Here is a 13,295-nt window from a genome sequence, read left to right on the forward strand (position 1 = left end):
TTTTCAATATTGATACAATAGACTGAATCTTTAGTTTCGTAAATATATGAGGAACTAAAATCATACAATCTTCTTAGTTATTTCAGCAGAACTTGATGCAGTACTTGGCACAGGTTTTCCATTTTCCTTCAGCCATATAGCTTAAAACTAATATTGTATTAGAAGTGAAACTGTAAACTCTGTTCCATGTGCTTAGGTACACTATGAAGATGACACTACTTTAATTAAAGCAATTAAATTATTCTAGGCTTTTCCTTTAAAACTTAATTGAGTTGAAATTTTTAAAAAGGAGGAGGGAGTTAAAAAAAAAAAAAAGAAAAAAAGAAAGAAAAGACAATGAACTTTAATGATTTTACAGAAGCAAAGGATTAGTTATTTAAAAATTAGTTTTTGAGCTCTTACTGAAGTGTTTAAGGCCAGACTAGATGGGACCCTGGACAATCTGAGCTAATATTTGATCTAGCAGTTCACAGCTCTGCCTGTAGCAAGGCGGTAGGAACTTGAAAATCCTTGAGATCCCTTCCAACCCAAGCCACTCTATAATTTGTATGATTTCTATGATTTCTGTAGGTAGGAGGAGAGTGAAAAATCTGAACTTGGGTACTGAAAAAAAATTAAAGGCTAAATCCTATTCTTGGAAGCACTGTAATGGGCTAAATCCAGTAGTGGGCAGAACCCAAGTGGGAAAGCAGATGCACACATATGCTGGGTACAGTTATGACTTCAGTCATCTCTAGATTCACTTACAGAAATCTTGCCCCATCACTTAAGTGAGGCAGCCATTATTAACATATGGCATGTTAAACATTTACCTTAACCTTCTTTTAAGACCTTTTCTTCCTTCGCACCGTGGTAGGAGAACAACAGCTCATTACCAAAGATGGTTCATGCCAGCAGAGTTCCCCTCCATCTCTGTAGAGACATTTTATTAAGAGATAAAGTGTCTTTATTCATAAAGTCATATAGTTTTATCCACAGTGTGATACTAGGTCTGGTCAAAATATTATAAGAAAGCATAAAAATATTTATAAGAAAATATTTTGCCATCAAAAAATGACAATTGTCTGGCCTTGCAAAACTTCTGTAAAGTTGTTGGTCGTGCCAAAGCTCCAGTAGTAACCAGCAGAGAGGCTGACTGTTCAGCTGTGAATGTGTGAACTAGCTCAACGGGAGTGCTAATTACCCAGGAAAGCTTTTGCTGGCTTGCTCTGATGTCCAAGATTGAGTAAGTTACACAGCTCTAAGCCTGTTCAAATCACTCAGTAGCCATTTTTCCAACATCTTTTGGTATCAGACCTCAATTTCCTAAATAAGTGGTTAGTGGACACATGGGTTGCCATGGCCCAGAAGCCCAGCAGCCAGGAAAAAAACAAAAAGAAGAAGAAAAAAAGAGAAAAAGAAAAAAGAAAAAAAGAAAAAAGAAAAAAGAAAAAAGAAAAAAGAAAAAAGAAAAAAGAAAAAAGAAAAACGAAAAAAGAAAAAAGAAAAAAGAAAAAAGAAAAAAAGAAGTGAGAGGGCGTGGATAGTAAGACCAGATTTTTACTTCATAATTTTAATCGAATTGTGAGGGGGAAAAAAAATAATAGCAAAAAAAAGAAGTTGATACAGAATTTTTGACAAATAATCAAATTCCACCAATACTAAGAATGTCTAGTAATATTTTGTAGTTTGTATGAGACATATTGTTAGATTTATTAACAAAATATTTTTGAACTAATAACATCATGTGAAAAATTTTGCCTTGTCTTACTGACTAGTTATTCTTGATACTGAAATTTATGTCTAGCTTTAAGAGTATCTTTAAGTCCCTTACCATTTAATTTCTTAAGATTAAATATCTGTTTGAAATTAATAAGCTGACAGCACCGAAAGTTCATGCTTTTAAGTGATTTATAACAATAAAGCCAGAAAAACCTACTGAATTTAATTAGCACTAGTTTGTTTTTTTTTTTATAGTAAAACCACCCAATTATCGAGACACTTCATCTTTCTGTTTCTTTCCACCAGATGGTGGTATACTGCAAAAAATCACAAGCCCTTTCCACTCCCTGCTCCAAAAGAGAAATACTTCATTAGTAAAATTACTTTCCTTCAAGTCTGTTATTTATACTTTCAGAAGTCAGATAATTTTATTTTCCAAAGATTGAATAAAAATAATATGAATATGAATATTCATTTTGAATAAAATGAAATAAATTTTTTTAATAAAGCTCCATCCTAACTCAGCAGTGACTCTGTTCACCTATTTATTCTTAGCAGAGTCTACTAGTTGCATTTTCCTCTGGTTCACACTTGTAACACAGATGCACATTTCTGATGGATAAAGGATAAGCAAGGATTGAAAGTATATTTAGATATCATGATACAACTCCTGTATGTTACGAATGCTTTGAAATCAGCCCAAGAGTTAACTTTGGCTTAAAGATGGGGCTTGCCTTCAACATGAGAAAACTCCAGTTCCATCACCTCCTAGAACTGTGTAACTTGGTAGAAGCAGGAGATTTTGAAGCTCATACAGAGCATGGATTTTTCGTGCAAGAGCCATGGATATTGGTAGCTGGGGTTTGCGTGACTTGTGATGTGTTGAGCCTTATTCTAGCTGGTTAATACTCTTAATGTTCACCTTCAAGTATTGTGGTATTGAATTAGAATCTGCATCTGCATTCACTTCAGTGCCTACAAGAATTGAAAAAAAGGAAAAAAAAAAAAAAAAAAAAAAAAGATGAAGAGCTCACATTTACAAACTTTACATTCTCATCTGTGAAACCAATGATTACCTTTTAGTGAAAAACAGTAATCATCCAAACAATGAAAGCTGTTTATTACTAATTTTCAGAAAGGAAAAACGTAAAAGGTGAAATAATGCCATTGTCTATGCTTTATTTAACTGTGTTTCTCCTAGTCATGCCTTTATATTCATAAACAAATAAAAGGGTCCATTTTGCTAATCCTCAAACTCTAGAGGCTGAGCTCTGGGCCCCTGGGAATACGACATTCAACACAAGCTCTGACATTACACCCTAAGCTGTGTGGATGTGAAAACTAGGCTTTAAGCCTAGAACAGGCCCATATTCTAATTATCCTGTGAAAGTCAAATCTCAGAAATTAAGCATAATTAAAGCAGATATTCTACCCTTTGGTCCCTAACATAAAGCAGCCCAGACTCCCAGTTCAACTGTTATCCATACTCTGCCAAGTTATTTTCTGCCAGATTGACTTTTTCTTCTTTAGACACACGCTCTCTCTTTTTACCTTATGCTCATTGTATCTGAAATGTTGATTTTCTTCTCTTTCAATTTCAAGATGTGTTTCCTAAATCACTGACAGTTCTTTCAAACAATTAATATTCTATATGATGCTGTATCTATGACACCAGACAACAGGACCAGTAAGTTCAGATTTGCTTTATTCCTTTTCACCTTTGTTTCAGAGAACTTGTTCTCTTGCTGTGTCATTTTTTTTCAACTGATGATATATATTTTATAAAGAAAAATGTATATGAATTATTTCAGGCTCAAACGAAGATTCTTCTGGCCTCTGTAACATTCAAAGCTGCACTGGTTATAGACAGGTAATACTTCATTAGGTTTCTCCCCTAAAGTGCTTGTCTTTTCATGGAAGAAGTCTACATAACTAGTTTAGACCTAGGTATCTGACTTACAGATGGTTCCAGCCAGGTGAGACATATTCCATGCAAAAAAGTCTATAACACTTACCTGTCTGCAGTTGGGAAGGATTGAACGAGGTGACCTTGACAGTAACTTCTATTACTGTTCTCTTTTGTTACTTCATATCAAATTTACTGAACCTTCAGTTCTGTAATGACACCGCTTAGGATGCTCTCAGGGAATTGAAGAAGAACCTGTTATTTCCTGAGTAGTCCTGATCTACTGTAATTTACGCAGGCCTAAGATACTAGACAGCAGTTTAAGAAAGTAAAACACAGTATGATAACCATGTGTCAGTTTACTCTTCTCAAAAATCAAGAATAGATTTTGGCTTGTGCATTTCAAGTTTCTGCTGCTAGCTAGGTTCTAACTTAGTAGGAAAATCAAAATACAAGCTCTTCCCTGTTTGATTTCTGCAAGTCCAGGAAGGCATTAGGACAGGGAAGAACCTACCGTTTCTCATTCTTGGGAGAAAATAGACATAATCTCACTGGCCTTAGTGTGAGAAGAGAGGTAACTTTCAGGAACTGAGATGTCTTTTAAAGTAAATTTACATCATATTGATCTGATGCTTTGTGGGGGACGCTGTAGTAAATTCCTTTCTTCACTGTCTAGCTTTAATAGTAACAATTCATTTTTTGGTGGATCAGTTATACTATTTTTCCATACATCATTTCAACTTCCAAGAAGGCTGTCCTATTGCCATTTGCAATATCTGTTTCTTAAAATATATCTACTGCTGTCTTAAAAGAGGAAGGCTTCTCTGCCAGGTTGGGTCAAAAAGCCTCTTTTCCCTTTCTTGTACTCCCAATTTTGTGTTCATTTGAGGTCAACACGTGACTGTTGAAGATAGGGAACTAATTCTGTAAATGCTGGAAGATGACCATGAGATACCAGTAGTGCAGCAATTGTGTTTTGGTCTTTGCTTTGGTCTGCACTGCTAATATATAACAACTATTAAAATATCAGCAATAAATCTTCATATAATAAAATCTTCATGTAATAGAATGTGCTTATATAGTAGAAAAAGAAATATTATCTGTTTATTAGCCGTTTTCCTTTTTCCCAAGCCTTTCATATGGTCATATAAAACCATACTGTTTCAGTAATCTATAACTTTCTATTAATCTCGATAAATATCCATAATGGTGATTTTGAGCTATCTGTTCTCATTCATACCAGTTGCCAACCACATTTTCTTAGTTAAGGTTTAGATGAGGAAGATGAGTCAGAGTGCCTTTCTTTATCCTCCAAGGGTCACTTGTATTTTTAACAGAAAAGCACTGAAGTGCCTCAGTGAAGAGAAGTCAGATTTACAAGCACCATGCTTCAGAGATTTTAACACTCGCTCTATCTAAATAAAGACTTTACTTTTCACAGTAAATGTCAGCTCCTTTCACATTAAGACGTGCCTTGGGAAGGGGTGCAAATAGTACATTATGTTTCTTCACACACTACTAAGAACTGCTAATAAGGCATCAAAAGTGTTTCATCATAGCATATCTTTTTTCGCCTTCTGCCTTGTCAAATGTTGTTTATAATCTGTATCATCTAGGTCGGAGAAATGTGAATTTAGGGGAAAGATCATGGAACTATGCATTAAAGTATGCCTTATAATTTGCATCATTGAGCTAGATACTTGAAGAAGATCTACTTTGTTCAAAGACCATTTCCAGATAACTTTTTAAAGATAATATAAATTTCTGGACTTTTAGTATACAAATTTGTCTTGTGGAAGCTGAAGTTCCCAATGCCACTTCTTGCTTTTACACTGTAGAACTTTCATAGAAACAGAAGTATCTCAGGTGGTTTGTTTTAGGGTTGGATTTTTGTTTGTTTGTTTTGTTTTATTTTTGCCCCATATACCCTTATTTGATCTTCTTTATTCCTTAAAATATCATATCAAAAGAGTGTCCTATTTGAAGCAGAGCAACAAAATGAAGCCCTGTTAGAATAAAGGGATTCAAAAGGACTAAGAATATAAATAAAGAGAAATATCAAAAATAGCAAAGAAAAAAATATTTAAAATGTAATTTAGGATTTTTTTAAGTTATTTTAGTCTGCCTGCAGGAACACTTCAGTTTAGCTTTTATTACCTAGACTTTTTTTGTATTAGAACAATTCCTGCACTTCATTGCCTGAAGTTAAATATTTGCTACAGGAGTATTTACGGAGACATTCCTTTGCCTGTTCAAAGAATAATTTCCTTACTTTTCTTCAGTACTAAAAAACCATTTAAATAAAAAAAGAAAAAAAAAAAAAAAGAAAGTGGAAAGCATATCATGTTTTGACCTACTAAACCATGGGGGTGCAACCTTTTGACTTTCCTTAGCTGCACTGAGCAAAGAGGAATTGTCTTGGACCTCATTTAATATATAATATAATCAATTTCTAGAAGTAACAAAACTTCTTTTGTAAGTATATATATTATTCAAACATTAGAAAAAGAGGGCAACAAACCCATAAAAACAGAGGGATATTATACCTTGTTTTTGTGAAAATAATACATCAGCATCTGTTTGGATCGAAGTGGTTGCAATTCTTAGTGAGTTCTCAAGGTGCTTGTCAGAATTTTTTAATGAAGTTTTACTCTTCATAAGTAGTTGTTCATGAATGTACACACCAACAAATAGGGATGGCATAAATAAGGCATGACTGTGAGCAAGGCATATTTTTCTCTGATATGTCTTGTAAAAGTCTAGTAAAAAGACAGGATTAAAATTTTTACTTACATGTCTGATTGTAATTCTTTACATTTACTTTGAAAAATCTGAATACAGTATATTTAAGTTGACTGAAAATGGAATCACAAATATTGCAAAAAATTGATAATTTTATGTAAATCTTGAAATCTCAAATTCCTTTCTCAAAATGGAAAGCAGTGTTGCATATTTTTCACTGTTCACAAAATTATGTTTAGCTAACATATGAAAATGCACAAAATTATCTGCAATGACTTGAGCTTGCCATCACTTCTCTTTCATTTTGAATGCTCTTATGGTATGAAATATAGCACAGATAAGTTGATTTTTACCATGACAATATATGTTTAATTCATTTAAATGAGTGGTCAAATCCACTGAACGTGATAAATCTGTGAGCCATTTTTCATCTTCAAATTCTGGCACAAATTTTCCTTTTGATTCTATAAAGGACTTGATTTCATTTTGCAAATTAAATCTTTCTAGCATCTTACCCCAACTTAGCCATCTTACTTGAAAAAAATAAGCGATGTCCCCATAATCAGCATCCACTTTAGAGACTTCTGGAATTGGTGGTGATTCAACCCCTTGGATTTTATGAAATTCACAGCTTTAATAACGATTGGATGATGAGTTTACTAATTAAATAAGAAAACTTACATATCTACTTAATAACAAAAAATGTGTCTTCACAGGCATACACACATATATGTAAGTTGAAATGTTATCAGTAATCATTGTGTTTTACTCACCAAGTTGCACAGAGGCATATAACGTAATATTTCAGTTCAACTGACTGTGTGTGGTAGGTGTTAGTGCCATGTTTGCTTTTAGTTCTCTCTTGAATTAATCGATAAATAAATAGTCTTTCCCAAGCTGAGTCTCTTGTGATTGTGAAGGTATCTGATGAACAATCACCATATCCTTACATCACTCCATGAGATTTTTCATAATGTTTTCTCCCCTTGTTCTGTTCAGAAGGGGGAGTGAGAGAGTGACTGAGTGATGCTTGGCTGCCTGCTGGTCTTAAACCACAAGAAAGCTAGATAGAAAGAATACCCAGTTAATACCTTCTCCCATTTTTCTGTTAAGACCCTTAGTTATCTACATTTTCCCACTCGATTGTTCCCTAACAGATGCTTTCACCTGATCTAACATAGAAATCTGTAAGATCACAAGGTGAAGGGTAGATAGGTGTGATACTTATTTTAAAAAGAAATTGTAATGTTCATAATTCATGTAGTTTTCACAGAATATTAACTTAGCGCAACTATACTGTAAAAACTACCTTCAGTACATGACAAATTTTGAGGAAAATATCAGTTAACTATTTGCCAAGGATTTCAGCTGCAAAAGCATCTGCAACCTTACTACTTCAGTGCCTTCTACATATTAAAGACAATCATTGAGAAATCTGTGCCATTATTCACTGTGTCCACATGAAACTGAAAGAGCATCGCGGTACCTTTGTATTGTGCAGTTAAATATCCCTGTAAGTTATACTTTATTTACTGCAAAATTTCACAGAATCACAGAGTTGTAGGGGTTGGAAGGGACCTCCAGAGATCATCGAGTCCAACCCCCCTGCCAAAGCAGGTTCCCTACAGCAGGTCGCACAGGTAGGCATCCAGGCAGCTCTTGAACATCTCCAGAGAAGGAGACTCCACCACCTCCCTGGGCAGCCTGTTCCAGTGCTCCGTCACCTCACTGTAAAGAAGTTCTTGTGCACATTTGTGCGGAACTTCCTATGCTGCAGTTTCCAGCCGTTTCCCCTGGTCCTGTCTCCACTCACTACTGAAAAGAGTCCAGCCTCGCCATTCTCAATCCAGTCATCCATTTGTGAGTATATAGACATCTACCTTTTCTCTTCGTCTTTTCATTCTTTTGATTCCCACTTCTTGCACAGAATAAAAGTCTTGTTTTCTGTTCCAAACTGTTCTTTATTTAAAAGATCAGTAAATGTGGTACTGAAACATAACAACTGGTTATACATGTTATACAAATACCCTAAAGGCTTGGTAGTACACAAAAATAATCAACTAATTTAATTCATGCAAGAACTGTTAACTGCTAAGTAAACTATTTCTAATATCTCTTATATGCCTGCTATAAAATAGGATATCTTTAATCTCCATTGTCTCAAGAAGGCAAATAGGTTTTTAACCACAAGGATTATACATTGAATTAGCTAAATTGCTTTTACTTGCTAATAAAAGGCTTTACAATATTATATTCTGGAATAGTTGTCTTTAAATGCATTAAAACATTATGGATTTGAAGTTTTTGTTGAAGGAACTGTACCATATTAGAACAGACAAAATAATTCCCCAGACACACCGCTCTACGAATAACTTCCTTTAAGAAAAAAAGGCATGATGCAGCCCATATTTGTGTACGTGTGTGCACAAATTTATTTTAGACCTTGAGTTAAAGATATCTAGGGAAAAAAAAAAAAAAAAAAAAAAAAAAAAGTCTTAATTTCTAAAATATAAGATTATAAATATCAGGTTTGATTTTTTTTAATGGTGAATTGGCAAAAAAAAACCTGATATTAATGATAATATGATAATAATAATAATTAAAATTATAATAACATAAAAATAATAATAATTAGAATTTCTCCAGTCAATGTAGAAAATGTGAAAAAAAACAAACATCAGTTTTTCATTCACATACTTTGTGACAACACTTTGCTAAGTAGCTTAGATACTATCTCTGGACAAGTGTACTCATGCTGCTGGCAGATATTTATGGATGCAATATTTAGAATGTCTGAGAAGCCCATTATGTAGACATAAAAGAAACACATCCTACAAAACACTTCTGTAACTGAATTTCAAGAGTAAAATAGATAAAACCATTCTTATTAGAACTTTCATATCCCTCAGCTGAGCTTATAGGCTTGAAAATAGTGCTAGGCTAATATTGCACTTCATCTTTTGAGTCAAAACAATTCAGTATCTGACCCAGTAGGACTGTAAAAAGCAAATGCTATACCTTGGTAATTTGAGTGCAATCATGTGTAGTCTTAAAGTTTTCCTTTGTAAAAGGGCCTAGGAGGAGTTTCCTGAAACAGTGTCTGTACATGTGCATTCTCATCTACCCGGAAAACAATAGCTGGACAAGAAGAAGCTTCTGAAGGCTTTATGTTTCTTAATATCTATCTGGCCTCCCTTCAAAAGCTCTTGGATGTTTCCCATGCCATTGCCCAACATTACTGCTTCAGAAGAGTTAGATGTTCATTTTAGTCCAGACCACTGCCTGTGTACTGTGTTTCTCAGACCAACCCAAGTATCCTGAATCTGGCAATTTTTGAAACCTGATAATCAACACTGTATTTTGTGTATTTGCTTTAAAGTGATACCAGCTAGGTTCAAGAGATTGGATGAAAATTTCAAATTTCAGTAGCAATGAGAAAAAGCAATCAAATATGTTCAGTTCCTCCTGCTGGCAAAGCTTACAAATTTGTTTCTTATGTATCTTGGCAGTACAGTAAAAAGAAAGAAATAAAAATCATTTGAGATCTATTTAATACTTTATTTAGAATTCAGTATTTTTAATGTAACTTTGCAGATTTTTGCAATCATGGCTTTTGAATGCTTCAGTTTTGTAGTTATTAAAATATTATTTTCCAGTTTCTTGAGGAGATCAGCCCTTCTCACAACTTTCTTTTTTTACTAGACAGAAAGGCATGATTTTTGACTCCTACTGTCATGTCACAGAAGTCATTGTCCTTTGTTTAGAGGGTTCTCTGAAACTGCTGTTTTATGATTGCCTTCAGTCAGCCTAAGATTGAGGCTGTGTTAGTTAAGAGCAGATCATGAGGCACAGCCACATTCATGCATCACAAAATTAAATCAGCCATCTATTTAATCTGAAAACCACCCGTTTCATCTACTCTGTTCATACCACAGCCATTGAACTCTTCCCTAAAACTGAGATTCAATTGAGAAAAGACTGAAAACAGAAGATATATTTCACAAACAATGCACAAGAAAGCTAAAGACTGATCACCATAGAGTGGTAAAAAAGTAACTATTACTTTTTATGTTATTTATTTTAAAGAAAGATATGTTTCAGAGATTATAAATTATTAGTTTATGCATGCTTAACTTTTCTTGTATAGGACATTTTTGTTTTTATAGAGGATAGCTATTAGAAAAATATACCAAATCAAATTAAATCTCAGTTATGTTTAATCCTACATTAGAAATCATTCAGAGTTTTTTGCAACTAGTCTGCATGAAAATATCCAATATCTGAGGAATATCTGAAATAATTAAGTATCAAATTTCTGAGAAATTAGTACAGTTATTCATCTATAAACATCAGTAATGGACTAGGTAGGAAAAATGTTCTCCTCTATGGAGACAAAGAATACGTTTCTCAGTAACTGCCTTTTGGAAAATAAAACAGTCCACATCAAAGTAATTTATTTAAGCCATTGTGACAATCTGAGTTAATGGTCTTCAAAACAACACTTTTAGACATGAGGCAATTCTGAACTTCAGGGGAAAAAAGAAGAAGAAAAAAAAAAGCCTTGTCTGAGCTTACAAATTTTTTCATATTGTGAGGGCCTCCTCTGTCTTGAAGTCCGTTTATTGCCCATTGTTACTGCAAATACAGGACAAGGGGAAATGGCCTCAAGTTGCACCAGGGGAGGCTTAGGTTGGATATCAGGAAAAACTTGTTTACAGAAAGAGTTATTAAGCACTGGAATAGGCTTGGGGAGGTGGCTGAGTCACCATCTCTGAACTGTGTTTAAAAACCGTTTGGATGTGGTGTTCAGAGACATGATTTAGCGGAGGGTTTTTAAAGTTAGGGTAGTATGGTTAGGTTGCAGTTGAACTTGATGATCTTTAAGGTCTTTTCCAACCTGACCGATTCTATGATTCTATGATTCTAAATACCACAATGTTTTCACAGGCAATACACAACTAGGGCCAACGTTCACATCCTGAGAGCCTCATTGATATAATGAGGGAAACAGAAAAAAATATGCCTGCCTACCTATTTGTTTTTTGCTTTGCAGGGTTAAAGAAAGTTTGCAATTCCACAGCAGCGAGGTTAGCTGGAAGTAGCAATAGCTAAAAGTAAAATGAAATTTCAAGAAAATAAAGATCCCCCAGACAACCAAAACATCCCTTTACATCTCTGTTTATCTGACTTAATCATGAGGATTTGGTGTGCTTTCTAGCATCTTAATGCTTGCTTTTCACCAGTGACCAGTAACATGAAATGCCAGCACTGGCTTTTGCATCTTTGACCATCCTACAGTCAGGGATATTGTATCCTCATCTAGTTAGGACTTCCTCTCATTCTGAATGACACTCCTCTCATAGATCCCTGAACACCTCTATCAAATGCTAGGGATCAGTTTAACAAGCTACCCTGTCACACTTTAAGAGCTGCCTCCCTCACTGACACATAATAGCTGACCCTGCATGAATTCAGTGTGCTGAAAGTAAATGGGTTATTTCAAGCCATTTTTAGCCAGAGTACCTGGCTAATCTGTTTGCTGTGACTTGCAAGGAGCAAGCACACACTCAGAGGGTTATTTCCACTAGACATGTAGAGCACCCTAGGAGATCCACTGCTATCACCCTGAGTATCTAAATCGCCTGCAAAATGAAACATAGATGCTTGCTTGTGTTTCTGAAAATTCTAGCATTTTCTCTCAGACGACAGTCACATTACTTTATAATACTTTTTAAAACTCTTCATGCTTTTAAAATGAACACACAGAAAAAATTACCTTGGCAACTTATTTTTTTTTCCTGTTCTCTACAAATAATCATCTGAAGACCATCTAGGGATTTTTTTCCTCATATATTACTTGCAGTAAATTTTAGAACAAGTTCCATTCTGCCTTGTTACTTCAGATCAACAGGTAATTTGGAATCTAAGCTGTTATAATGGAACTACAGAGCTAGTAGGTTTTTAGAAAGAGGGATGTTCTTCACTTGAGAGCATACCGTGTCACTAGTCTAATTCTACAACCATTTCATAAAAAAAAATTAAAGGGTATGACTCTATTGGACCCATATTTAAGCAAAGCTCTTAAGTTCATTAAGCATTTAAATCATTGAAACAAAATGTGCTTAAATACTTAGCTGTTTCAAATTATGATTATTGTAGTAATTAGTGTATGCTCAGTTATATCTTGTGAATGCATGCTTTTAGTGCCTACTCAATAAATAAACTGATTAATAACATTTGCAGTAAGAAAACAGAATTAGCTTTGGAGTAGTGGAAATACTTTTTACAGTTAAAAAAAAAAATATCCCTCTCCATGTATCAACATTGGTATAACTATTGGTATGGGTATGTTATTACATGTGTATCCCTCTATATGTTTAACAGTACTTGACAGAAAATCTGATGTATGAGAGCATATGGTAATTCCTCGAGTGATTTCTTCTGGCCATTTGTTGGAACATTCTGAGGAAATATGCCAAACAGAAAACAGGCAGACTTCAAAACCAATGTCTATTCTGACATTTTGGTATCCTGGTTTGGGAATCAAGGCGTCCCTTGGGAAGGGATCATGAACTGGCACTCTAATTTAACTGTTTCTTCATTCAGTTCTTTCAGACTCTTTTCCAGGATGAAATCCAGGAGCATGAGATCCCAAATTTGATATAAGGATCAGACACTTTGGGATGGATGGAGCATGAATTTTCAGTGGCTCTTGAGTACTTAACAGGTTAAAAACACCTCTTTTCATGCTGAAATCTTCCCTGTGTCTGTGGAATTCCGAGACTATTATTAACTCCTGGAACTACTTGTTTGACATTATGAATTTGTAGAGGAAAGAAAGGGAAATGAATTTCAATAGTAAATTTAAGTTGTTCTTACTTAAAGTCCTCTTTCAAATATTTTTCCAAAATTTCTCATATAACTGGATATATAGTATACTGATTTT

Source organism: Tetrao urogallus (genome assembly GCF_951394365.1).
Source record: "Tetrao urogallus genome assembly, chromosome: 1".
In the NCBI taxonomy this organism is placed as follows: domain Eukaryota; kingdom Metazoa; phylum Chordata; class Aves; order Galliformes; family Phasianidae; genus Tetrao; species Tetrao urogallus.